Below are 24,348 nucleotides of genomic sequence, written 5' to 3'. Positions count from 1 at the left end.
GGGTTGTTAGCTCAGCGGTAGAATTGTCGCCTGCCGTGCGCAAGTCTCGAAAACTGGCGGTGTTGAGCTCTATCCTCACGGGAGGCATGTTTTGATGCGCAGTTCGGCCACACATTTTTTGGATGTCCTGTCACACCCTTCACCTCCAAGACGGCAGCTCATCCTGGGCTTGAAGAACTGGCAACTCTGCTTCATTTGTTGACGGCTTCAAGGAATGGTCCGTTTTGGGGGGAGATGGTGCCTTGAGGCTCTCTTGATACACAGTACGTGGCAAAGGCAACCCATCCATTGTCTACCGCTTGTCCCTTTCGGGTAAGGCGGAGGTGGGGCAAAACACAGGTTCCCTGACCGGGAATCGAACCCGGGCCGCGGCGGTGAGAGCGCCGAATCCTGACCACTAGACCATCAGGGAGCTGCCACAGAGGTGTCTTGATGAGTGACGCGTGGGTGTATCGGGCTACATTTTCCGCTGCGCCTCGAGAGGAGCGCTTGGGCAATGGCGCGAATTCGTTGAGAAAACTGCCACGTGTGTGAGCATTGGTGGTTCAGTGGTAGAATTCTCGCCTGCCACGCGGGAGACCCGGGTTCGATTCCCAGCCAATGCACGGTTCCTTTATGCGTGGGGTCTTGGGGGGCATTAAGTTTGTTCTCGGTCACGGCCAGACGGCATCAAGATTTGGAACAAGAAGCCTGTGCAAACCAAACTTGGGTTGGACATCGTATCTGCATTAAGTCAAGATGTTGTTGAGAGGAGACTTTGGACAGTGGCGCGAATTCGGCGGGACAATTGGCAGACTTAGAATTGTCGCCTGCCAGCGCCAGTGGGTGACTGAATATATGTTTACAGACATTGCTGGTAAACCCGTGTGTCTTATTAGTGGAGCTAATGTGGCTGTAATTAAGGAATTTAACTTAAGACGGCACTACGAGACAAAAGAAGAATGGTCCGTTTTGGGGGAAGATGGTGTCTTGAGCCTCGCTTGATACACAGTACGTGGCAAAGGCAACCCATCCATTGTCTACCGCTTGTCCCTTTCACGTAAGCCGGAGCTGGGTCAAAACACCGTTTTTAGGATCTCCTGTGGCACTCTTCACCTCCAAAACCCGTTCAGGGCTTAAATACCTGGGGACTCACCTTTGTTTGTCCAAGCTGAATTTCATTTCTGTGCAGCTTCGAGAAATCGTCCATTTTCAGGTTCCCTGTCAGCCTCGTTGGCGCAGTAGGCAGCGCGTCAGTCTCATAATCTGAAGGTCGTGAGTTCGAGCCTCACACGAGGCAGGTGTTTTGGTACAGAGTTGGTCCATCCATTTTGTACCTCTTCTACCCATTTCGAGGACGCTGGGGCCTTAGAACCACTCCTTTGTAGTGGATTTTCAGCCTCCTCCGATGCGAGATCTAGAACAGAGATCAATCCAAATCATTCTGCCATTGACCGTGGAAAGCCTTCCCATCTGTTTGATTTCAAGACTCACACGTGGCAGGCGATCCTCCCCTATGGATGTGTGCCGGCCCTCTGAAACCACTTCATCCAACTTTCACCACAATTCCTCTTTCTTTTCTCAGGTCAGAATTGCGGGGCACCACACGTTGGCTCCCAAATGACTCCTACCTGTTATTTCTTCTAGGACACTTTGTCCAGGTAGGGTTAGGAATGTCTTTGCATTGGAAGCGGATGAACAAGGGCTGATAATTGGTTATCAGCAGCTCCCGAGCTGAGTCTCTGGAGGTTGCCTGGAGTTCCTTTGCCAACAGGGTCCATGGAGAGGGATAATTTGAAGTCATTCTTGCCTGACTGTTAAGTTGGAACAAGAAGTCTATGCAAACCAAACTTGGGTTGGACATCGTATCTGCATTAAGTCAAGATGTTGTTGAGAGTAGACTTTGGAGAGTGGCGCGAATTCGACGAGACAATTGGCAGACTTGTAAGGGCTGGTGGCTGAGCGTTAGAACTGTCGCCTGCCACATGTGAATCACGAAATCAGAAGGTGGTGACTTGTAGCCTCACGCAAGCGATGTGCTTTGATGCGCAGTACGTGGCAGAGTTTGTGCATCCATTTTAAGCGTCTGGAGAGGAGAGTTTGGACAGTAGCGCGAATTCAGCGGGACAATTGGCAGACATGCAAGGGTTGTTAGCTCAGCGGTAGAATTGTCGCCTGCCGTGCGCAAGTCTCGAAAACTGGCGGTGTTGAGCTCTATCCTCACGGGAGGCATGTTTTGATGCGCAGTTCGGCCACACATTTTTTGGATGTCCTGTCACACCCTTCACCTCCAAGACGGCAGCTCATCCTGGGCTTGAAGAACTGGCAACTCTGCTTCATTTGTTGACGGCTTCAAGGAATGGTCCGTTTTGGGGGGAGATGGTGCCTTGAGGCTCTCTTGATACACAGTACGTGGCAAAGGCAACCCATCCATTGTCTACCGCTTGTCCCTTTCGGGTAAGGCGGAGGTGGGGCAAAACACAGGTTCCCTGACCGGGAATCGAACCCGGGCCGCGGCGGTGAGAGCGCCGAATCCTGACCACTAGACCATCAGGGAGCTGCCACAGAGGTGTCTTGATGAGTGACGCGTGGGTGTATCGGGCTACATTTTCCGCTGCGCCTCGAGAGGAGCGCTTGGGCAATGGCGCGAATTCGTTGAGAAAACTGCCACGTGTGTGAGCATTGGTGGTTCAGTGGTAGAATTCTCGCCTGCCACGCGGGAGACCCGGGTTCGATTCCCGGCCAATGCACGGTTCCTTTATGCGTGGGGTCTTGGGGGGCATTAAGTTTGTTCTCGGTCACGGCCAGACGGCATCAAGATTTGGAACAAGAAGCCTGTGCAAACCAAACTTGGGTTGGACATCGTATCTGCATTAAGTCAAGATGTTGTTGAGACAGTGGCGCGAATTCGGCGGGACAATTGGCAGACTTAGAATTGTCGCCTGCCAGCGCCAGTGGGTGACTGAATATATGTTTACAGACATTGCTGGTAAACCCGTGTGTCTTATTAGTGGAGCTAATGTGGCTGTAATTAAGGAATTTAACTTAAGACGGCACTACGAGACAAAAGAAGAATGGTCCGTTTTGGGGGAAGATGGTGTCTTGAGCCTCGCTTGATACACAGTACGTGGCAAAGGCAACCCATCCATTGTCTACCGCTTGTCCCTTTCACGTAAGCCGGAGCTGGGTCAAAACACCGTTTTTAGGATCTCCTGTGGCACTCTTCACCTCCAAAACCCGTTCAGGGCTTAAATACCTGGGGACTCACCTTTGTTTGTCCAAGCTGAATTTCATTTCTGTGCAGCTTCGAGAAATCGTCCATTTTCAGGTTCCCTGTCAGCCTCGTTGGCGCAGTAGGCAGCGCGTCAGTCTCATAATCTGAAGGTCGTGAGTTCGAGCCTCACACGAGGCAGGTGTTTTGGTACAGAGTTGGTCCATCCATTTTGTACCTCTTCTACCCATTTCGAGGACGCTGGGGCCTTAGAACCACTCCTTTGTAGTGGATTTTCAGCCTCCTCCGATGCGAGATCTAGAACAGGGATCAATCCAAATCATTCTGCCATTGACCGTGGAAAGCCTTCCCATCTGTTTGATTTCAAGACTCACACGTGGCAGGCGATCCTCCCCTGTGGATGTGTGCCGGCCCTCTGAAACCACTTCATCCAACTTTCACCACAATTCCTCTTTCTTTTCTCAGGTCAGAATTGCGGGGCACCACACGTTGGCTCCCAAATGACTCCTACCTGTTATTTCTTCTAGGACACTTTGTCCAGGTAGGGTTAGGAATGTCTTTGCATTGGAAGCGGATGAACAAGGGCTGATAATTGGTTATCAGCAGCTCCCGAGCTGAGTCTCTGGAGGTTGCCTGGAGTTCCTTTGCCAACAGGGTCCATGGAGAGGGATAATTTGAAGTCATTCTTGCCTGACTGTTAAGTTGGAACAAGAAGTCTATGCAAACCAAACTTGGGTTGGACATCGTATCTGCATTAAGTCAAGATGTTGTTGAGAGTAGACTTTGGAGAGTGGCGCGAATTCGACGAGACAATTGGCAGACTTGTAAGGGCTGGTGGCTGAGCGTTAGAGCTGTCGCCTGCCACATGTGAATCACGAAATCAGAAGGTAGTGACTTGTAGCCTCACGCAAGCGATGTGCTTTGATGCGCAGTACGTGGCAGAGTTTGTGCATCCATTTTAAGCGTCTGGAGAGGAGAGTTTGGACAGTAGCGCGAATTCAGCGGGACAATTGGCGGACATGCAAGGGTTGTTAGCTCAGCGGTAGAATTGTCGCCTGCCGTGCGCAAGTCTCGAAAACTGGCGGTGTTGAGCTCTATCCTCACGGGAGGCATGTTTTGATGCGCAGTTCGGCCACACATTTTTTGGATGTCCTGTCACACCCTTCACCTCCAAGACGGCAGCTCATCCTGGGCTTGAAGAACTGGCAACTCTGCTTCATTTGTTGACGGCTTCAAGGAATGGTCCGTTTTGGGGGGAGATGGTGCCTTGAGGCTCTCTTGATACACAGTACGTGGCAAAGGCAACCCATCCATTGTCTACCGCTTGTCCCTTTCGGGTAAGGCGGAGGTGGGGCAAAACACAGGTTCCCTGACCGGGAATCGAACCCGGGCCGCGGCGGTGAGAGCGCCGAATCCTGACCACTAGACCATCAGGGAGCTGCCACAGAGGTGTCTTGATGAGTGACGCGTGGGTGTATCGGGCTACATTTTCCGCTGCGCCTCGAGAGGAGCGCTTGGGCAATGGCGCGAATTCGTTGAGAAAACTGCCACGTGTGTGAGCATTGGTGGTTCAGTGGTAGAATTCTCGCCTGCCACGCGGGAGACCCGGGTTCGATTCCCAGCCAATGCACGGTTCCTTTATGCGTGGGGTCTTGGGGGGCATTAAGTTTGTTCTTGGTCACGGCCAGACGGCATCAAGATTTGGAACAAGAAGCCTGTGCAAACCAAACTTGGGTTGGACATCGTATCTGCATTAAGTCAAGATGTTGTTGAGAGGAGACTTTGGACAGTGGCGCGAATTCGGCGGGACAATTGGCAGACTTAGAATTGTCGCCTGCCAGCGCCAGTGGGTGACTGAATATATGTTTACAGACATTGCTGGTAAACCCGTGTGTCTTATTAGTGGAGCTAATGTGGCTGTAATTAAGGAATTTAACTTAAGACGGCACTACGAGACAAAAGAAGAATGGTCCGTTTTGGGGGAAGATGGTGTCTTGAGCCTCGCTTGATACACAGTACGTGGCAAAGGCAACCCATCCATTGTCTACCGCTTGTCCCTTTCAGGTAAGCCGGAGCTGGGTCAAAACACCGTTTTTAGGATCTCCTGTGGCACTCTTCACCTCCAAAACCCGTTCAGGGCTTAAATACCTGGGGACTCACCTTTGTTTGTCCAAGCTGAATTTCATTTCTGTGCAGCTTCGAGAAATCGTCCATTTTCAGGTTCCCTGTCAGCCTCGTTGGCGCAGTAGGCAGCGCGTCAGTCTCATAATCTGAAGGTCGTGAGTTCGAGCCTCACACGAGGCAGGTGTTTTGGTACAGAGTTGGTCCATCCATTTTGTACCTCTTCTACCCATTTCGAGGACGCTGGGGCCTTAGAACCACTCCTTTGTAGTGGATTTTCAGCCTCCTCCGATGCGAGATCTAGAACAGAGATCAATCCAAATCATTCTGCCATTGACCGTGGAAAGCCTTCCCATCTGTTTGATTTCAAGACTCACACGTGGCAGGCGATCCTCCCCTATGGATGTGTGCCGGCCCTCTGAAACCACTTCATCCAACTTTCACCACAATTCCTCTTTCTTTTCTCAGGTCAGAATTGCGGGGCACCACACGTTGGCTCCCAAATGACTCCTACCTGTTATTTCTTCTAGGACACTTTGTCCAGGTAGGGTTAGGAATGTCTTTGCATTGGAAGCGGATGAACAAGGGCTGATAATTGGTTATCAGCAGCTCCCGAGCTGAGTCTCTGGAGGTTGCCTGGAGTTCCTTTGCCAACAGGGTCCATGGAGAGGGATAATTTGAAGTCATTCTTGCCTGACTGTTAAGTTGGAACAAGAAGTCTATGCAAACCAAACTTGGGTTGGACATCGTATCTGCATTAAGTCAAGATGTTGTTGAGAGTAGACTTTGGAGAGTGGCGCGAATTCGACGAGACAATTGGCAGACTTGTAAGGGCTGGTGGCTGAGCGTTAGAACTGTCGCCTGCCACATGTGAATCACGAAATCAGAAGGTGGTGACTTGTAGCCTCACGCAAGCGATGTGCTTTGATGCGCAGTACGTGGCAGAGTTTGTGCATCCATTTTAAGCGTCTGGAGAGGAGAGTTTGGACAGTAGCGCGAATTCAGCGGGACAATTGGCGGACATGCAAGGGTTGTTAGCTCAGCGGTAGAATTGTCGCCTGCCGTGCGCAAGTCTCGAAAACTGGCGGTGTTGAGCTCTATCCTCACGGGAGGCATGTTTTGATGCGCAGTTCGGCCACACATTTTTTGGATGTCCTGTCACACCCTTCACCTCCAAGACGGCAGCTCATCCTGGGCTTGAAGAACTGGCAACTCTGCTTCATTTGTTGACGGCTTCAAGGAATGGTCCGTTTTGGGGGGAGATGGTGCCTTGAGGCTCTCTTGATACACAGTACGTGGCAAAGGCAACCCATCCATTGTCTACCGCTTGTCCCTTTCGGGTAAGGCGGAGGTGGGGCAAAACACAGGTTCCCTGACCGGGAATCGAACCCGGGCCGCGGCGGTGAGAGCGCCGAATCCTGACCACTAGACCATCAGGGAGCTGCCACAGAGGTGTCTTGATGAGTGACGCGTGGGTGTATCGGGCTACATTTTCCGCTGCGCCTCGAGAGGAGCGCTTGGGCAATGGCGCGAATTCGTTGAGAAAACTGCCACGTGTGTGAGCATTGGTGGTTCAGTGGTAGAATTCTTGCCTGCCACGCGGGAGACCCGGGTTCGATTCCCGGCCAATGCACGGTTCCTTTATGCGTGGGGTCTTGGGGGGCATTAAGTTTGTTCTCGGTCACGGCCAGACGGCATCAAGATTTGGAACAAGAAGCCTGTGCAAACCAAACTTGGGTTGGACATCGTATCTGCATTAAGTCAAGATGTTGTTGAGAGGAGACTTTGGACAGTGGCGCGAATTCGGCGGGACAATTGGCAGACTTAGAATTGTCGCCTGCCAGCGCCAGTGGGTGACTGAATATATGTTTACAGACATTGCTGGTAAACCCGTGTGTCTTATTAGTGGAGCTAATGTGGCTGTAATTAAGGAATTTAACTTAAGACGGCACTACGAGACAAAAGAAGAATGGTCCGTTTTGGGGGAAGATGGTGTCTTGAGCCTCGCTTGATACACAGTACGTGGCAAAGGCAACCCATCCATTGTCTACCGCTTGTCCCTTTCAGGTAAGCCGGAGCTGGGTCAAAACACCGTTTTTAGGATCTCCTGTGGCACTCTTCACCTCCAAAACCCGTTCAGGGCTTAAATACCTGGGGACTCACCTTTGTTTGTCCAAGCTGAATTTCATTTCTGTGCAGCTTCGAGAAATCGTCCATTTTCAGGTTCCCTGTCAGCCTCGTTGGCGCAGTAGGCAGCGCGTCAGTCTCATAATCTGAAGGTCGTGAGTTCGAGCCTCACACGAGGCAGGTGTTTTGGTACAGAGTTGGTCCATCCATTTTGTACCTCTTCTACCCATTTCGAGGACGCTGGGGCCTTAGAACCACTCCTTTGTAGTGGATTTTCAGCCTCCTCCGATGCGAGATCTAGAACAGGGATCAATCCAAATCATTCTGCCATTGACCGTGGAAAGCCTTCCCATCTGTTTGATTTCAAGACTCACACGTGGCAGGCGATCCTCCCCTATGGATGTGTGCCGGCCCTCTGAAACCACTTCATCCAACTTTCACCACAATTCCTCTTTCTTTTCTCAGGTCAGAATTGCGGGGCACCACACGTTGGCTCCCAAATGACTCCTACCTGTTATTTCTTCTAGGACACTTTGTCCAGGTAGGGTTAGGAATGTCTTTGCATTGGAAGCGGATGAACAAGGGCTGATAATTGGTTATCAGCAGCTCCCGAGCTGAGTCTCTGGAGGTTGCCTGGAGTTCCTTTGCCAACAGGGTCCATGGAGAGGGATAATTTGAAGTCATTCTTGCCTGACTGTTAAGTTGGAACAAGAAGTCTATGCAAACCAAACTTGGGTTGGACATCGTATCTGCATTAAGTCAAGATGTTGTTGAGAGTAGACTTTGGAGAGTGGCGCGAATTCGACGAGACAATTGGCAGACTTGTAAGGGCTGGTGGCTGAGCGTTAGAGCTGTCGCCTGCCACATGTGAATCACGAAATCAGAAGGTAGTGACTTGTAGCCTCACGCAAGCGATGTGCTTTGATGCGCAGTACGTGGCAGAGTTTGTGCATCCATTTTAAGCGTCTGGAGAGGAGAGTTTGGACAGTAGCGCGAATTCAGCGGGACAATTGGCGGACATGCAAGGGTTGTTAGCTCAGCGGTAGAATTGTCGCCTGCCGTGCGCAAGTCTCGAAAACTGGCGGTGTTGAGCTCTATCCTCACGGGAGGCATGTTTTGATGCGCAGTTCGGCCACACATTTTTTGGATGTCCTGTCACACCCTTCACCTCCAAGACGGCAGCTCATCCTGGGCTTGAAGAACTGGCAACTCTGCTTCATTTGTTGACGGCTTCAAGGAATGGTCCGTTTTGGGGGGAGATGGTGCCTTGAGGCTCTCTTGATACACAGTACGTGGCAAAGGCAACCCATCCATTGTCTACCGCTTGTCCCTTTCGGGTAAGGCGGAGGTGGGGCAAAACACAGGTTCCCTGACCGGGAATCGAACCCGGGCCGCGGCGGTGAGAGCGCCGAATCCTGACCACTAGACCATCAGGGAGCTGCCACAGAGGTGTCTTGATGAGTGACGCGTGGGTGTATCGGGCTACATTTTCCGCTGCGCCTCGAGAGGAGCGCTTGGGCAATGGCGCGAATTCGTTGAGAAAACTGCCACGTGTGTGAGCATTGGTGGTTCAGTGGTAGAATTCTCGCCTGCCACGCGGGAGACCCGGGTTCGATTCCCAGCCAATGCACGGTTCCTTTATGCGTGGGGTCTTGGGGGGCATTAAGTTTGTTCTTGGTCACGGCCAGACGGCATCAAGATTTGGAACAAGAAGCCTGTGCAAACCAAACTTGGGTTGGACATCGTATCTGCATTAAGTCAAGATGTTGTTGAGAGGAGACTTTGGACAGTGGCGCGAATTCGGCGGGACAATTGGCAGACTTAGAATTGTCGCCTGCCAGCGCCAGTGGGTGACTGAATATATGTTTACAGACATTGCTGGTAAACCCGTGTGTCTTATTAGTGGAGCTAATGTGGCTGTAATTAAGGAATTTAACTTAAGACGGCACTACGAGACAAAAGAAGAATGGTCCGTTTTGGGGGAAGATGGTGTCTTGAGCCTCGCTTGATACACAGTACGTGGCAAAGGCAACCCATCCATTGTCTACCGCTTGTCCCTTTCAGGTAAGCCGGAGCTGGGTCAAAACACCGTTTTTAGGATCTCCTGTGGCACTCTTCACCTCCAAAACCCGTTCAGGGCTTAAATACCTGGGGACTCACCTTTGTTTGTCCAAGCTGAATTTCATTTCTGTGCAGCTTCGAGAAATCGTCCATTTTCAGGTTCCCTGTCAGCCTCGTTGGCGCAGTAGGCAGCGCGTCAGTCTCATAATCTGAAGGTCGTGAGTTCGAGCCTCACACGAGGCAGGTGTTTTGGTACAGAGTTGGTCCATCCATTTTGTACCTCTTCTACCCATTTCGAGGACGCTGGGGCCTTAGAACCACTCCTTTGTAGTGGATTTTCAGCCTCCTCCGATGCGAGATCTAGAACAGAGATCAATCCAAATCATTCTGCCATTGACCGTGGAAAGCCTTCCCATCTGTTTGATTTCAAGACTCACACGTGGCAGGCGATCCTCCCCTATGGATGTGTGCCGGCCCTCTGAAACCACTTCATCCAACTTTCACCACAATTCCTCTTTCTTTTCTCAGGTCAGAATTGCGGGGCACCACACGTTGGCTCCCAAATGACTCCTACCTGTTATTTCTTCTAGGACACTTTGTCCAGGTAGGGTTAGGAATGTCTTTGCATTGGAAGCGGATGAACAAGGGCTGATAATTGGTTATCAGCAGCTCCCGAGCTGAGTCTCTGGAGGTTGCCTGGAGTTCCTTTGCCAACAGGGTCCATGGAGAGGGATAATTTGAAGTCATTCTTGCCTGACTGTTAAGTTGGAACAAGAAGTCTATGCAAACCAAACTTGGGTTGGACATCGTATCTGCATTAAGTCAAGATGTTGTTGAGAGTAGACTTTGGAGAGTGGCGCGAATTCGACGAGACAATTGGCAGACTTGTAAGGGCTGGTGGCTGAGCGTTAGAACTGTCGCCTGCCACATGTGAATCACGAAATCAGAAGGTGGTGACTTGTAGCCTCACGCAAGCGATGTGCTTTGATGCGCAGTACGTGGCAGAGTTTGTGCATCCATTTTAAGCGTCTGGAGAGGAGAGTTTGGACAGTAGCGCGAATTCAGCGGGACAATTGGCAGACATGCAAGGGTTGTTAGCTCAGCGGTAGAATTGTCGCCTGCCGTGCGCAAGTCTCGAAAACTGGCGGTGTTGAGCTCTATCCTCACGGGAGGCATGTTTTGATGCGCAGTTCGGCCACACATTTTTTGGATGTCCTGTCACACCCTTCACCTCCAAGACGGCAGCTCATCCTGGGCTTGAAGAACTGGCAACTCTGCTTCATTTGTTGACGGCTTCAAGGAATGGTCCGTTTTGGGGGGAGATGGTGCCTTGAGGCTCTCTTGATACACAGTACGTGGCAAAGGCAACCCATCCATTGTCTACCGCTTGTCCCTTTCGGGTAAGGCGGAGGTGGGGCAAAACACAGGTTCCCTGACCGGGAATCGAACCCGGGCCGCGGCGGTGAGAGCGCCGAATCCTGACCACTAGACCATCAGGGAGCTGCCACAGAGGTGTCTTGATGAGTGACGCGTGGGTGTATCGGGCTACATTTTCCGCTGCGCCTCGAGAGGAGCGCTTGGGCAATGGCGCGAATTCGTTGAGAAAACTGCCACGTGTGTGAGCATTGGTGGTTCAGTGGTAGAATTCTCGCCTGCCACGCGGGAGACCCGGGTTCGATTCCCGGCCAATGCACGGTTCCTTTATGCGTGGGGTCTTGGGGGGCATTAAGTTTGTTCTCGGTCACGGCCAGACGGCATCAAGATTTGGAACAAGAAGCCTGTGCAAACCAAACTTGGGTTGGACATCGTATCTGCATTAAGTCAAGATGTTGTTGAGACAGTGGCGCGAATTCGGCGGGACAATTGGCAGACTTAGAATTGTCGCCTGCCAGCGCCAGTGGGTGACTGAATATATGTTTACAGACATTGCTGGTAAACCCGTGTGTCTTATTAGTGGAGCTAATGTGGCTGTAATTAAGGAATTTAACTTAAGACGGCACTACGAGACAAAAGAAGAATGGTCCGTTTTGGGGGAAGATGGTGTCTTGAGCCTCGCTTGATACACAGTACGTGGCAAAGGCAACCCATCCATTGTCTACCGCTTGTCCCTTTCACGTAAGCCGGAGCTGGGTCAAAACACCGTTTTTAGGATCTCCTGTGGCACTCTTCACCTCCAAAACCCGTTCAGGGCTTAAATACCTGGGGACTCACCTTTGTTTGTCCAAGCTGAATTTCATTTCTGTGCAGCTTCGAGAAATCGTCCATTTTCAGGTTCCCTGTCAGCCTCGTTGGCGCAGTAGGCAGCGCGTCAGTCTCATAATCTGAAGGTCGTGAGTTCGAGCCTCACACGAGGCAGGTGTTTTGGTACAGAGTTGGTCCATCCATTTTGTACCTCTTCTACCCATTTCGAGGACGCTGGGGCCTTAGAACCACTCCTTTGTAGTGGATTTTCAGCCTCCTCCGATGCGAGATCTAGAACAGGGATCAATCCAAATCATTCTGCCATTGACCGTGGAAAGCCTTCCCATCTGTTTGATTTCAAGACTCACACGTGGCAGGCGATCCTCCCCTGTGGATGTGTGCCGGCCCTCTGAAACCACTTCATCCAACTTTCACCACAATTCCTCTTTCTTTTCTCAGGTCAGAATTGCGGGGCACCACACGTTGGCTCCCAAATGACTCCTACCTGTTATTTCTTCTAGGACACTTTGTCCAGGTAGGGTTAGGAATGTCTTTGCATTGGAAGCGGATGAACAAGGGCTGATAATTGGTTATCAGCAGCTCCCGAGCTGAGTCTCTGGAGGTTGCCTGGAGTTCCTTTGCCAACAGGGTCCATGGAGAGGGATAATTTGAAGTCATTCTTGCCTGACTGTTAAGTTGGAACAAGAAGTCTATGCAAACCAAACTTGGGTTGGACATCGTATCTGCATTAAGTCAAGATGTTGTTGAGAGTAGACTTTGGAGAGTGGCGCGAATTCGACGAGACAATTGGCAGACTTGTAAGGGCTGGTGGCTGAGCGTTAGAGCTGTCGCCTGCCACATGTGAATCACGAAATCAGAAGGTAGTGACTTGTAGCCTCACGCAAGCGATGTGCTTTGATGCGCAGTACGTGGCAGAGTTTGTGCATCCATTTTAAGCGTCTGGAGAGGAGAGTTTGGACAGTAGCGCGAATTCAGCGGGACAATTGGCGGACATGCAAGGGTTGTTAGCTCAGCGGTAGAATTGTCGCCTGCCGTGCGCAAGTCTCGAAAACTGGCGGTGTTGAGCTCTATCCTCACGGGAGGCATGTTTTGATGCGCAGTTCGGCCACACATTTTTTGGATGTCCTGTCACACCCTTCACCTCCAAGACGGCAGCTCATCCTGGGCTTGAAGAACTGGCAACTCTGCTTCATTTGTTGACGGCTTCAAGGAATGGTCCGTTTTGGGGGGAGATGGTGCCTTGAGGCTCTCTTGATACACAGTACGTGGCAAAGGCAACCCATCCATTGTCTACCGCTTGTCCCTTTCGGGTAAGGCGGAGGTGGGGCAAAACACAGGTTCCCTGACCGGGAATCGAACCCGGGCCGCGGCGGTGAGAGCGCCGAATCCTGACCACTAGACCATCAGGGAGCTGCCACAGAGGTGTCTTGATGAGTGACGCGTGGGTGTATCGGGCTACATTTTCCGCTGCGCCTCGAGAGGAGCGCTTGGGCAATGGCGCGAATTCGTTGAGAAAACTGCCACGTGTGTGAGCATTGGTGGTTCAGTGGTAGAATTCTCGCCTGCCACGCGGGAGACCCGGGTTCGATTCCCAGCCAATGCACGGTTCCTTTATGCGTGGGGTCTTGGGGGGCATTAAGTTTGTTCTTGGTCACGGCCAGACGGCATCAAGATTTGGAACAAGAAGCCTGTGCAAACCAAACTTGGGTTGGACATCGTATCTGCATTAAGTCAAGATGTTGTTGAGAGGAGACTTTGGACAGTGGCGCGAATTCGGCGGGACAATTGGCAGACTTAGAATTGTCGCCTGCCAGCGCCAGTGGGTGACTGAATATATGTTTACAGACATTGCTGGTAAACCCGTGTGTCTTATTAGTGGAGCTAATGTGGCTGTAATTAAGGAATTTAACTTAAGACGGCACTACGAGACAAAAGAAGAATGGTCCGTTTTGGGGGAAGATGGTGTCTTGAGCCTCGCTTGATACACAGTACGTGGCAAAGGCAACCCATCCATTGTCTACCGCTTGTCCCTTTCAGGTAAGCCGGAGCTGGGTCAAAACACCGTTTTTAGGATCTCCTGTGGCACTCTTCACCTCCAAAACCCGTTCAGGGCTTAAATACCTGGGGACTCACCTTTGTTTGTCCAAGCTGAATTTCATTTCTGTGCAGCTTCGAGAAATCGTCCATTTTCAGGTTCCCTGTCAGCCTCGTTGGCGCAGTAGGCAGCGCGTCAGTCTCATAATCTGAAGGTCGTGAGTTCGAGCCTCACACGAGGCAGGTGTTTTGGTACAGAGTTGGTCCATCCATTTTGTACCTCTTCTACCCATTTCGAGGACGCTGGGGCCTTAGAACCACTCCTTTGTAGTGGATTTTCAGCCTCCTCCGATGCGAGATCTAGAACAGAGATCAATCCAAATCATTCTGCCATTGACCGTGGAAAGCCTTCCCATCTGTTTGATTTCAAGACTCACACGTGGCAGGCGATCCTCCCCTATGGATGTGTGCCGGCCCTCTGAAACCACTTCATCCAACTTTCACCACAATTCCTCTTTCTTTTCTCAGGTCAGAATTGCGGGGCACCACACGTTGGCTCCCAAATGACTCCTACCTGTTATTTCTTCTAGGACACTTTGTCCAGGTAGGGTTAGGAATGTCTTTGCATTGGAAGCGGATGAACAAGGGCTGATAATTGGTTATCAGCAGCTCCCGAGCTGAGTCTCTGGAGGTTGCCTGGAGTTCCTTTGCCAACAGGGTCCATGGAGAGGGATAATTTGAAGTCATTCTTGCCTGACTGTTAAGTTGGAACAAGAAGTCTATGCAAACCAAACTTGGGTTGGACATCGTATCTGCATTAAGTCAAGATGTTGTTGAGAGTAGACTTTGGAGAGTGGCGCGAATTCGACGAGACAATTGGCAGACTTGTAAGGGCTGGTGGCTGAGCGTTAGAGCTGTCGCCTGCCACATGTGAATCACGAAATCAGAAGGTAGTGACTTGTAGCCTCACGCAAGCGATGTGCTTTGATGCGCAGTACGTGGCAGAGTTTGTGCATCCATTTTAAGCGTCTGGAGAGGAGAGTTTGGACAGTAGCGCGAATTCAGCGGGACAATTGGCGGACATGCAAGGGTTGTTAGCTCAGCGGTAGAATTGTCGCCTGCCGTGCGCAAGTCTCGAAAACTGGCGGTGTTGAGCTCTATCCTCACGGGAGGCATGTTTTGATGCGCAGTTCGGCCACACATTTTTTGGATGTCCTGTCACACCCTTCACCTCCAAGACGGCAGCTCATCCTGGGCTTGAAGAACTGGCAACTCTGCTTCATTTGTTGACGGCTTCAAGGAATGGTCCGTTTTGGGGGGAGATGGTGCCTTGAGGCTCTCTTGATACACAGTACGTGGCAAAGGCAACCCATCCATTGTCTACCGCTTGTCCCTTTCGGGTAAGGCGGAGGTGGGGCAAAACACAGGTTCCCTGACCGGGAATCGAACCCGGGCCGCGGCGGTGAGAGCGCCGAATCCTGACCACTAGACCATCAGGGAGCTGCCACAGAGGTGTCTTGATGAGTGACGCGTGGGTGTATCGGGCTACATTTTCCGCTGCGCCTCGAGAGGAGCGCTTGGGCAATGGCGCGAATTCGTTGAGAAAACTGCCACGTGTGTGAGCATTGGTGGTTCAGTGGTAGAATTCTCGCCTGCCACGCGGGAGACCCGGGTTCGATTCCCGGCCAATGCACGGTTCCTTTATGCGTGGGGTCTTGGGGGGCATTAAGTTTGTTCTCGGTCACGGCCAGACGGCATCAAGATTTGGAACAAGAAGCCTGTGCAAACCAAACTTGGGTTGGACATCGTATCTGCATTAAGTCAAGATGTTGTTGAGAGGAGACTTTGGACAGTGGCGCGAATTCGGCGGGACAATTGGCAGACTTAGAATTGTCGCCTGCCAGCGCCAGTGGGTGACTGAATATATGTTTACAGACATTGCTGGTAAACCCGTGTGTCTTATTAGTGGAGCTAATGTGGCTGTAATTAAGGAATTTAACTTAAGACGGCACTACGAGACAAAAGAAGAATGGTCCGTTTTGGGGGAAGATGGTGTCTTGAGCCTCGCTTGATACACAGTACGTGGCAAAGGCAACCCATCCATTGTCTACCGCTTGTCCCTTTCACGTAAGCCGGAGCTGGGTCAAAACACCGTTTTTAGGATCTCCTGTGGCACTCTTCACCTCCAAAACCCGTTCAGGGCTTAAATACCTGGGGACTCACCTTTGTTTGTCCAAGCTGAATTTCATTTCTGTGCAGCTTCGAGAAATCGTCCATTTTCAGGTTCCCTGTCAGCCTCGTTGGCGCAGTAGGCAGCGCGTCAGTCTCATAATCTGAAGGTCGTGAGTTCGAGCCTCACACGAGGCAGGTGTTTTGGTACAGAGTTGGTCCATCCATTTTGTACCTCTTCTACCCATTTCGAGGACGCTGGGGCCTTAGAACCACTCCTTTGTAGTGGATTTTCAGCCTCCTCCGATGCGAGATCTAGAACAGGGATCAATCCAAATCATTCTGCCATTGACCGTGGAAAGCCTTCCCATCTGTTTGATTTCAAGACTCACACGTGGCAGGCGATCCTCCCCTGTGGATGTGTGCCGGCCCTCTGAAACCACTTCATCCAACTTTCACCACAATTCCTCTTTCTTTTCTCAGGTCAGAATTGCGGGGCACCACACGTTGGCTCCCAAATGACTCCTACCTGTTATTTCTTCTAGGACACTTTGTCCAGGTAGGGTTAGGAATGTCTTTGCATTGGAAGCGGATGAACAAGGGCTGATAATTGGTTATCAGCAGCTCCCGAGCTGAGTCTCTGGAGGTTGCCTGGAGTTCCTTTGCCAACAGGGTCCATGGAGAGGGATAATTTGAAGTCATTCTTGCCTGACTGTTAAGTTGGAACAAGAAGTCTATGCAAACCAAACTTGGGTTGGACATCGTATCTGCATTAAGTCAAGATGTTGTTGAGAGTAGACTTTGGAGAGTGGCGCGAATTCGACGAGACAATTGGCAGACTTGTAAGGGCTGGTGGCTGAGCGTTAGAACTGTCGCCTGCCACATGTGAATCACGAAATCAGAAGGTGGTGACTTGTAGCCTCACGCAAGCAATGTGCTTTGATGCGCAGTACGTGGCAGAGTTTGTGCATCCATTTTAAGCGTCTGGAGAGGAGAGTTTGGACAGTAGCGCGAATTCAGCGGGACAATTGGCGGACATGCAAGGGTTGTTAGCTCAGCGGTAGAATTGTCGCCTGCCGTGCGCAAGTCTCGAAAACTGGCGGTGTTGAGCTCTATCCTCACGGGAGGCATGTTTTGATGCGCAGTTCGGCCACACATTTTTTGGATGTCCTGTCACACCCTTCACCTCCAAGACGGCAGCTCATCCTGGGCTTGAAGAACTGGCAACTCTGCTTCATTTGTTGACGGCTTCAAGGAATGGTCCGTTTTGGGGGGAGATGGTGCCTTGAGGCTCTCTTGATACACAGTACGTGGCAAAGGCAACCCATCCATTGTCTACCGCTTGTCCCTTTCGGGTAAGGCGGAGGTGGGGCAAAACACAGGTTCCCTGACCGGGAATCGAACCCGGGCCGCGGCGGTGAGAGCGCCGAATCCTGACCACTAGACCATCAGGGAGCTGCCACAGAGGTGTCTTGATGAGTGACGCGTGGGTGTATCGGGCTACATTTTCCGCTGCGCCTCGAGAGGAGCGCTTGGGCAATGGCGCGAATTCGTTGAGAAAACTGCCACGTGTGTGAGCATTGGTGGTTCAGTGGTAGAATTCTCGCCTGCCACGCGGGAGACCCGGGTTCGATTCCCGGCCAATGCACGGTTCCTTTATGCGTGGGGTCTTGGGGGGCATTAAGTTTGTTCTCGGTCACGGCCAGACGGCATCAAGATTTGGAACAAGAAGCCTGTGCAAACCAAACTTGGGTTGGACATCGTATCTGCATTAAGTCAAGATGTTGTTGAGAGGAGACTTTGGACAGTGGCGCGAATTCGGCGGGACAATTGGCAGACTTAGAATTGTCGCCTGCCAGCGCCAGTGGGTGACTGAATATATGTTTACAGACATTGCTGGTAAACCCGTGTGTCTTATTAGTGGAGCTAATGTGGCTGTAATTAAGGAATTTAACTTAAGACGGCACTACGAGACAAAAGAAGAATGGTCCGTTTTGGGGGAAGATGGTGTCTTGAGCCTCGCTTGATACACAGTACGTGGCAAAGGCAACCCATCCATTGTCTACCGCTTGTCCCTTTCAGGTAAGCCGGAGCTGGGTCAAAACACCGTTTTTAGGATCTCCTGTGGCACTCTTCACCTCCAAAACCCGTTCAGGGCTTAAATACCTGGGGACTCACCTTTGTTTGTCCAAGCTGAATTTCATTTCTGTGCAGCTTCGAGAAATCGTCCATTTTCAGGTTCCCTGTCAGCCTCGTTGGCGCAGTAGGCAGCGCGTCAGTCTCATAATCTGAAGGTCGTGAGTTCGAGCCTCACACGAGGCAGGTGTTTTGGTACAGAGTTGGTCCATCCATTTTGTACCTCTTCTACCCATTTCGAGGACGCTGGGGCCTTAGAACCACTCCTTTGTAGTGGATTTTCAGCCTCCTCCGATGCGAGATCTAGAACAGGGATCAATCCAAATCATTCTGCCATTGACCGTGGAAAGCCTTCCCATCTGTTTGATTTCAAGACTCACACGTGGCAGGCGATCCTCCCCTATGGATGTGTGCCGGCCCTCTGAAACCACTTCATCCAACTTTCACCACAATTCCTCTTTCTTTTCTCAGGTCAGAATTGCGGGGCACCACACCTTGGCTCCCAAATGACTCCTACCTGTTATTTCTTCTAGGACACTTTGTCCAGGTAGGGTTAGGAATGTCTTTGCATTGGAAGCGGATGAACAAGGGCTGATAATTGGTTATCAGCAGCTCCCGAGCTGAGTCTCTGGAGGTTGCCTGGAGTTCCTTTGCCAACAGGGTCCATGGAGAGGGATCATTTGAAGTCATTCTTGCCTGACTGTTAAGTTGGAACAAGAAGTCTATGCAAACCAAACTTGGGTTGGACATCGTATCTGCATTAAGTCAAGATGTTGTTGAGAGTAGACTTTGGAGAGTGGCGCGAATTCGACGAGACAATTGGCAGACTTGTAAGGGCTGGTGGCTGAGCGTTAGAACTGTCGCCTGCCACATGTGAATCACGAAATCAGAAGGTGGTGACTTGTAGCCTCACGCAAGCGATGTGTTTTGATGCGCAGTACGTGGCAGAGTTTGTGCATCCATTTTAAGCGTCTGGAGAGGAGAGTTTGGACAGTAGCGCGAATTCAGCGGGACAATTGGCGGACATGCAAGGGTTGTTAGCTCAGCGGTAGAATTGTCGCCTGCCGTGCGCAAGTCTCGAAAACTGGCGGTGTTGAGCTCTATCCTCACGGGAGGCATGTTTTGATGCGCAGTTCGGCCACACATTTTTTGGATGTCCTGTCACACCCTTCACCTCCAAGACGGCAGCTCATCCTGGGCTTGAAGAACTGGCAACTCTGCTTCATTTGTTGACGGCTTCAAGGAATGGTCCGTTTTGGGGGGAGATGGTGCCTTGAGGCTCTCTTGATACACAGTATGTGGCAAAGGCAACCCATCCATTGTCTACCGCTTGTCCCTTTCGGGTAAGGCGGAGGTGGGGCAAAACACAGGTTCCCTGACCGGGAATCGAACCCGGGCCGCGGCGGTGAGAGCGCCGAATCCTGACCACTAGACCATCAGGGAGCTGCCACAGAGGTGTCTTGATGAGTGACGCGTGGGTGTATCGGGCTACATTTTCCGCTGCGCCTCGAGAGGAGCGCTTGGGCAATGGCGCGAATTCGTTGAGAAAACTGCCACGTGTGTGAGCATTGGTGGTTCAGTGGTAGAATTCTCGCCTGCCACGCAGGAGACCCGGGTTCGATTCCCGGCCAATGCACGGTTCCTTTATGCGTGGGGTCTTGGGGGGCATTAAGTTTGTTCTCGGTCACGGCCAGACGGCATCAAGATTTGGAACAAGAAGCCTGTGCAAACCAAACTTGGGTTGGACATCGTATCTGCATTAAGTCAAGATGTTGTTGAGAGGAGACTTTGGACAGTGGCGCGAATTCGGCGGGACAATTGGCAGACTTAGAATTGTCGCCTGCCAGCGCCAGTGGGTGACTGAATATATGTTTACAGACATTGCTGGTAAACCCGTGTGTCTTATTAGTGGAGCTAATGTGGCTGTAATTAAGGAATTTAACTTAAGACGGCACTACGAGACAAAAGAAGAATGGTCCGTTTTGGGGGAAGATGGTGTCTTGAGCCTCGCTTGATACACAGTACGTGGCAAAGGCAACCCATCCATTGTCTACCGCTTGTCCCTTTCAGGTAAGCCGGAGCTGGGTCAAAACACCGTTTTTAGGATCTCCTGTGGCACTCTTCACCTCCAAAACCCGTTCAGGGCTTAAATACCTGGGGACTCACCTTTGTTTGTCCAAGCTGAATTTCATTTCTGTGCAGCTTCGAGAAATCGTCCATTTTCAGGTTCCCTGTCAGCCTCGTTGGCGCAGTAGGCAGCGCGTCAGTCTCATAATCTGAAGGTCGTGAGTTCGAGCCTCACACGAGGCAGGTGTTTTGGTACAGAGTTGGTCCATCCATTTTGTACCTCTTCTACCCATTTCGAGGACGCTGGGGCCTTAGAACCACTCCTTTGTAGTGGATTTTCAGCCTCCTCCAATGCGAGATCTAGAACAGGGATCAATCCAAATCATTCTGCCATTGACCGTGGAAAGCCTTCCCATCTGTTTGATTTCAAGACTCACACGTGGCAGGCGATCCTCCCCTATGGATGTGTGCCGGCCCTCTGAAACCACTTCATCCAACTTTCACCACAATTCCTCTTTCTTTTCTCAGGTCAGAATTGCGGGGCACCACACGTTGGCTCCCAAATGACTCCTACCTGTTATTTCTTCTAGGACACTTTGTCCAGGTAGGGTTAGGAATGTCTTTGCATTGGAAGCGGATGAACAAGGGCTGATAATTGGTTATCAGCAGCTCCCGAGCTGAGTCTCTGGAGGTTGCCTGGAGTTCCTTTGCCAACAGGGTCCATGGAGAGGGATAATTTGAAGTCATTCTTGCCTGACTGTTAAGTTGGAACAAGAAGTCTATGCAAACCAAACTTGGGTTGGACATCGTATCTGCATTAAGTCAAGATGTTGTTGAGAGTAGACTTTGGAGAGTGGCGCGAATTCGACGAGACAATTGGCAGACTTGTAAGGGCTGGTGGCTGAGCGTTAGAACTTTCGCCTGCCACATGTGAATCACGAAATCAGAAGGTGGTGACTTGTAGCCTCACGCAAGCGATGTGCTTTGATGCGCAGTACGTGGCAGAGTTTGTGCATCCATTTTAAGCGTCTGGAGAGGAGAGTTTGGACAGTAGCGCGAATTCAGCGGGACAATTGGCGGACATGCAAGGGTTGTTAGCTCAGCGGTAGAATTGTCGCCTGCCGTGCGCAAGTCTCGAAAACTGGCGGTGTTGAGCTCTATCCTCACGGGAGGCATGTTTTGATGCGCAGTTCGGCCACACATTTTTTGGATGTCCTGTCACACCCTTCACCTCCAAGACGGCAGCTCATCCTGGGCTTGAAGAACTGGCAACTCTGCTTCATTTGTTGACGGCTTCAAGGAATGGTCCGTTTTGGGGGGAGATGGTGCCTTGAGGCTCTCTTGATACACAGTACGTGGCAAAGGCAACCCATCCATTGTCTACCGCTTGTCCCTTTCGGGTAAGGCGGAGGTGGGGCAAAACACAGGTTCCCTGACCGGGAATCGAACCCGGGCCGCGGCGGTGAGAGCGCCGAATCCTGACCACTAGACCATCAGGGAGCTGCCACAGAGGTGTCTTGATGAGTGACGCGTGGGTGTATCGGGCTACATTTTCCGCTGCGCCTCGAGAGGAGCGCTTGGGCAATGGCGCGAATTCGTTGAGAAAACTGCCACGTGTGTGAGCATTGGTGGTTCAGTGGTAGAATTCTCGCCTGCCACGCGGGAGACCCGGGTTCGATTCCCGGCCAATGCACGGTTCCTTTATGCGTGGGGTCTTGGGGGGCATTAAGTTTGTTCTCGGTCACGGCCAGACGGCATCAAGATTTGGAAGAAGAAGCCTGTGCAAACCAAACTTGGGTTGGACATCGTATCTGCATTAAGTCAAGATGTTGTTGAGAGGAGACTTTGGACAGTGGCGCGAATTCGGCGGGACAATTGGCAGACTTAGAATTGTCGCCTGCCAGCGCCAGTGGGTGACTGAATATATGTTTACAGACATTGCTGGTAAACCCGTGTGTCTTATTAGTGGAGCTAATGTGGCTGTAATTAAGGAATTTAACTTAAGACGGCACTACGAGACAAAAGAAGAATGGTCCGTTTTGGGGGAAGATGGTGTCTTGAGCCTCGCTTGATACACAGTACGTGGCAAAGGCAACCCATCCATTGTCTACCGCTTGTCCCTTTCAGGTAAGCCGGAGCTGGGTCAAAACACCGTTTTTAGGATCTCCTGTGGCACTCTTCACCTCCAAAACCCGTTCAGGGCTTAAATACCTGGGGACTCACCTTTGTTTGTCCAAGCTGAATTTCATTTCTGTGCAGCTTCGAGAAATCGTCCATTTTCAGGTTCCCTGTCAGCCTCGTTGGCGCAGTAGGCAGCGCGTCAGTCTCATAATCTGAATGTCGTGAGTTCGAGCCTCACACGAGGCAGGTCTTTTGGTACAGAGTTGGTCCATCCATTTTGTACCTCTTCTACCCATTTCGAGGACGCTGGGGCCTTAGAACCACTCCTTTGTAGTGGATTTTCAGCCTCCTCCGATGCGAGATCTAGAACAGAGATCAATCCAAATCATTCTGCCATTGACCGTGGAAAGCCTTCCCATCTGTTTGATTTCAAGACTCACACGTGGCAGGCGATCCTCCCCTATGGATGTGTGCCGGCCCTCTGAAACCACTTCATCCAACTTTCACCACAATTCCTCTTTCTTTTCTCAGGTCAGAATTGCGGGGCACCACACGTTGGCTCCCAAATGACTCCTACCTGTTATTTCTTCTAGGACACTTTGTCCAGGTAGGGTTAGGAATGTCTTTGCATTGGAAGCGGATGAACAAGGGCTGATAATTGGTTATCAGCAGCTCCCGAGCTGAGTCTCTGGAGGTTGCCTGGAGTTCCTTTGCCAACAGGGTCCATGGAGAGGGATAATTTGAAGTCATTCTTGCCTGACTGTTAAGTTGGAACAAGAAGTCTATGCAAACCAAACTTGGGTTGGACATCGTATCTGCATTAAGTCAAGATGTTGTTGAGAGTAGACTTTGGAGAGTGGCGCGCATTCGACGAGACAATTGGCAGACTTGTAAGGGCTGGTGGCTGAGCGTTAGAACTGTCGCCTGCCACATGTGAATCACGAAATCAGAAGGTGGTGACTTGTAGCCTCACGCAAGCGATGTGCTTTGATGCGCAGTACGTGGCAGAGTTTGTGCATCCATTTTAAGCGTCTGGAGAGGAGAGTTTGGACAGTAGCGCGAATTCAGCGGGACAATTGGCGGACATGCAAGGGTTGTTAGCTCAGCGGTAGAATTGTCGCCTGCCGTGCGCAAGTCTCGAAAACTGGCGGTGTTGAGCTCTATCCTCACGGGAGGCATGTTTTGATGCGCAGTTCGGCCACACATTTTTTGGATGTCCTGTCACACCCTTCACCTCCAAGACGGCAGCTCATCCTGGGCTTGAAGAACTGGCAACTCTGCTTCATTTGTTGACGGCTTCAAGGAATGGTCCGTTTTGGGGGGAGATGGTGCCTTGAGGCTCTCTTGATACACAGTACGTGGCAAAGGCAACCCATCCATTGTCTACCGCTTGTCCCTTTCGGGTAAGGCGGAGGTGGGGCAAAACACAGGTTCCCTGACCGGGAATCGAACCCGGGCCGCGGCGGTGAGAGCGCCGAATCCTGACCACTAGACCATCAGGGAGCTGCCACAGAGGTGTCTTGATGAGTGACGCGTGGGTGTATCGGGCTACATTTTCCGCTGCGCCTCGAGAGGAGCGCTTGGGCAATGGCGCGAATTCGTTGAGAAAACTGCCACGTGTGTGAGCATTGGTGGTTCAGTGGTAGAATTCTCGCCTGCCACGCGGGAGACCCGGGTTCGATTCCCGGCCAATGCACGGTTCCTTTATGCGTGGGGTCTTGGGGGGCATTAAGTTTGTTCTCGGTCACGGCCAGACGGCATCAAGATTTGGAACAAGAAGCCTGTGCAAACCAAACTTGGGTTGGACATCGTATCTGCATTAAGTCAAGATGTTGTTGAGAGGAGACTTTGGACAGTGGCGCGAATTCGGCGGGACAATTGGCAGACTTAGAATTGTCGCCTGCCAGCGCCAGTGGGTGACTGAATATATGTTTACAGACATTGCTGGTAAACCCGTGTGTCTTATTAGTGGAGCTAATGTGGCTGTAATTAAGGAATTTAACTTAAGACGGCACTACGAGACAAAAGAAGAATGGTCCGTTTTGGGGGAAGATGGTGTCTTGAGCCTCGCTTGATACACAGTACGTGGCAAAGGCAAC

At 51.3% G+C, this 24,348-nt stretch overlaps 28 non-coding genes across 28 annotated transcripts; 16 read left to right on the top strand and 12 right to left on the bottom strand.

Moving 5' to 3' along the window:
- Window positions 1-340: 340 nt before the first annotated feature.
- On the bottom strand, window positions 341-412 carry trnae-cuc (transfer RNA glutamic acid (anticodon CUC)). Its single transcript has one exon. It is a non-coding gene; the product is annotated as a tRNA-Glu (tRNA).
- A 794-nt stretch (window positions 413-1,206) lies between these two features.
- Window positions 1,207-1,279, top strand: trnam-cau (transfer RNA methionine (anticodon CAU)). Its single transcript has one exon. It is a non-coding gene; the product is annotated as a tRNA-Met (tRNA).
- Window positions 1,280-2,464: 1,185 nt separating this feature from the next.
- On the bottom strand, window positions 2,465-2,536 carry trnae-cuc (transfer RNA glutamic acid (anticodon CUC)). Its single transcript has one exon. It is a non-coding gene; the product is annotated as a tRNA-Glu (tRNA).
- A 122-nt stretch (window positions 2,537-2,658) lies between these two features.
- Window positions 2,659-2,729, top strand: trnag-gcc (transfer RNA glycine (anticodon GCC)). Its single transcript has one exon. It is a non-coding gene; the product is annotated as a tRNA-Gly (tRNA).
- A 589-nt stretch (window positions 2,730-3,318) lies between these two features.
- trnam-cau (transfer RNA methionine (anticodon CAU)) lies at window positions 3,319-3,391 on the top strand. Its single transcript has one exon. It is a non-coding gene; the product is annotated as a tRNA-Met (tRNA).
- A 1,185-nt stretch (window positions 3,392-4,576) lies between these two features.
- Window positions 4,577-4,648, bottom strand: trnae-cuc (transfer RNA glutamic acid (anticodon CUC)). The gene has a single exon. It is a non-coding gene; the product is annotated as a tRNA-Glu (tRNA).
- A 794-nt stretch (window positions 4,649-5,442) lies between these two features.
- Window positions 5,443-5,515, top strand: trnam-cau (transfer RNA methionine (anticodon CAU)). The gene has a single exon. It is a non-coding gene; the product is annotated as a tRNA-Met (tRNA).
- A 1,185-nt stretch (window positions 5,516-6,700) lies between these two features.
- Window positions 6,701-6,772, bottom strand: trnae-cuc (transfer RNA glutamic acid (anticodon CUC)). Its single transcript has one exon. It is a non-coding gene; the product is annotated as a tRNA-Glu (tRNA).
- A 794-nt stretch (window positions 6,773-7,566) lies between these two features.
- On the top strand, window positions 7,567-7,639 carry trnam-cau (transfer RNA methionine (anticodon CAU)). The gene has a single exon. It is a non-coding gene; the product is annotated as a tRNA-Met (tRNA).
- A 1,185-nt stretch (window positions 7,640-8,824) lies between these two features.
- trnae-cuc (transfer RNA glutamic acid (anticodon CUC)) lies at window positions 8,825-8,896 on the bottom strand. The gene has a single exon. It is a non-coding gene; the product is annotated as a tRNA-Glu (tRNA).
- A 794-nt stretch (window positions 8,897-9,690) lies between these two features.
- Window positions 9,691-9,763, top strand: trnam-cau (transfer RNA methionine (anticodon CAU)). Its single transcript has one exon. It is a non-coding gene; the product is annotated as a tRNA-Met (tRNA).
- A 1,185-nt stretch (window positions 9,764-10,948) lies between these two features.
- Window positions 10,949-11,020, bottom strand: trnae-cuc (transfer RNA glutamic acid (anticodon CUC)). Its single transcript has one exon. It is a non-coding gene; the product is annotated as a tRNA-Glu (tRNA).
- A 122-nt stretch (window positions 11,021-11,142) lies between these two features.
- On the top strand, window positions 11,143-11,213 carry trnag-gcc (transfer RNA glycine (anticodon GCC)). Its single transcript has one exon. It is a non-coding gene; the product is annotated as a tRNA-Gly (tRNA).
- A 589-nt stretch (window positions 11,214-11,802) lies between these two features.
- Window positions 11,803-11,875, top strand: trnam-cau (transfer RNA methionine (anticodon CAU)). The gene has a single exon. It is a non-coding gene; the product is annotated as a tRNA-Met (tRNA).
- Window positions 11,876-13,060: 1,185 nt separating this feature from the next.
- Window positions 13,061-13,132, bottom strand: trnae-cuc (transfer RNA glutamic acid (anticodon CUC)). Its single transcript has one exon. It is a non-coding gene; the product is annotated as a tRNA-Glu (tRNA).
- Window positions 13,133-13,926: 794 nt separating this feature from the next.
- Window positions 13,927-13,999, top strand: trnam-cau (transfer RNA methionine (anticodon CAU)). The gene has a single exon. It is a non-coding gene; the product is annotated as a tRNA-Met (tRNA).
- A 1,185-nt stretch (window positions 14,000-15,184) lies between these two features.
- Window positions 15,185-15,256, bottom strand: trnae-cuc (transfer RNA glutamic acid (anticodon CUC)). Its single transcript has one exon. It is a non-coding gene; the product is annotated as a tRNA-Glu (tRNA).
- A 122-nt stretch (window positions 15,257-15,378) lies between these two features.
- trnag-gcc (transfer RNA glycine (anticodon GCC)) lies at window positions 15,379-15,449 on the top strand. Its single transcript has one exon. It is a non-coding gene; the product is annotated as a tRNA-Gly (tRNA).
- A 601-nt stretch (window positions 15,450-16,050) lies between these two features.
- On the top strand, window positions 16,051-16,123 carry trnam-cau (transfer RNA methionine (anticodon CAU)). Its single transcript has one exon. It is a non-coding gene; the product is annotated as a tRNA-Met (tRNA).
- Window positions 16,124-17,308: 1,185 nt separating this feature from the next.
- On the bottom strand, window positions 17,309-17,380 carry trnae-cuc (transfer RNA glutamic acid (anticodon CUC)). Its single transcript has one exon. It is a non-coding gene; the product is annotated as a tRNA-Glu (tRNA).
- Window positions 17,381-17,502: 122 nt separating this feature from the next.
- Window positions 17,503-17,573, top strand: trnag-gcc (transfer RNA glycine (anticodon GCC)). The gene has a single exon. It is a non-coding gene; the product is annotated as a tRNA-Gly (tRNA).
- Window positions 17,574-18,174: 601 nt separating this feature from the next.
- trnam-cau (transfer RNA methionine (anticodon CAU)) lies at window positions 18,175-18,247 on the top strand. Its single transcript has one exon. It is a non-coding gene; the product is annotated as a tRNA-Met (tRNA).
- A 1,185-nt stretch (window positions 18,248-19,432) lies between these two features.
- On the bottom strand, window positions 19,433-19,504 carry trnae-cuc (transfer RNA glutamic acid (anticodon CUC)). Its single transcript has one exon. It is a non-coding gene; the product is annotated as a tRNA-Glu (tRNA).
- A 794-nt stretch (window positions 19,505-20,298) lies between these two features.
- Window positions 20,299-20,371, top strand: trnam-cau (transfer RNA methionine (anticodon CAU)). Its single transcript has one exon. It is a non-coding gene; the product is annotated as a tRNA-Met (tRNA).
- A 1,185-nt stretch (window positions 20,372-21,556) lies between these two features.
- Window positions 21,557-21,628, bottom strand: trnae-cuc (transfer RNA glutamic acid (anticodon CUC)). The gene has a single exon. It is a non-coding gene; the product is annotated as a tRNA-Glu (tRNA).
- Window positions 21,629-21,750: 122 nt separating this feature from the next.
- trnag-gcc (transfer RNA glycine (anticodon GCC)) lies at window positions 21,751-21,821 on the top strand. Its single transcript has one exon. It is a non-coding gene; the product is annotated as a tRNA-Gly (tRNA).
- Window positions 21,822-23,680: 1,859 nt separating this feature from the next.
- trnae-cuc (transfer RNA glutamic acid (anticodon CUC)) lies at window positions 23,681-23,752 on the bottom strand. The gene has a single exon. It is a non-coding gene; the product is annotated as a tRNA-Glu (tRNA).
- Window positions 23,753-23,874: 122 nt separating this feature from the next.
- trnag-gcc (transfer RNA glycine (anticodon GCC)) lies at window positions 23,875-23,945 on the top strand. The gene has a single exon. It is a non-coding gene; the product is annotated as a tRNA-Gly (tRNA).
- The last annotated feature ends 403 nt before the right edge of the window (window positions 23,946-24,348 follow it).

The sequence above is a fragment of the Astatotilapia calliptera genome, chromosome 23, assembly GCF_964374335.1.
Source record: "Astatotilapia calliptera chromosome 23, fAstCal68.1, whole genome shotgun sequence".
NCBI classification, from domain to species: Eukaryota; Metazoa; Chordata; class Actinopteri; order Cichliformes; family Cichlidae; genus Astatotilapia; species Astatotilapia calliptera.
The sequence above is the reverse complement of the archived record's forward strand: the minus strand, read 5'-3'. Positions and strand labels throughout refer to the sequence as shown.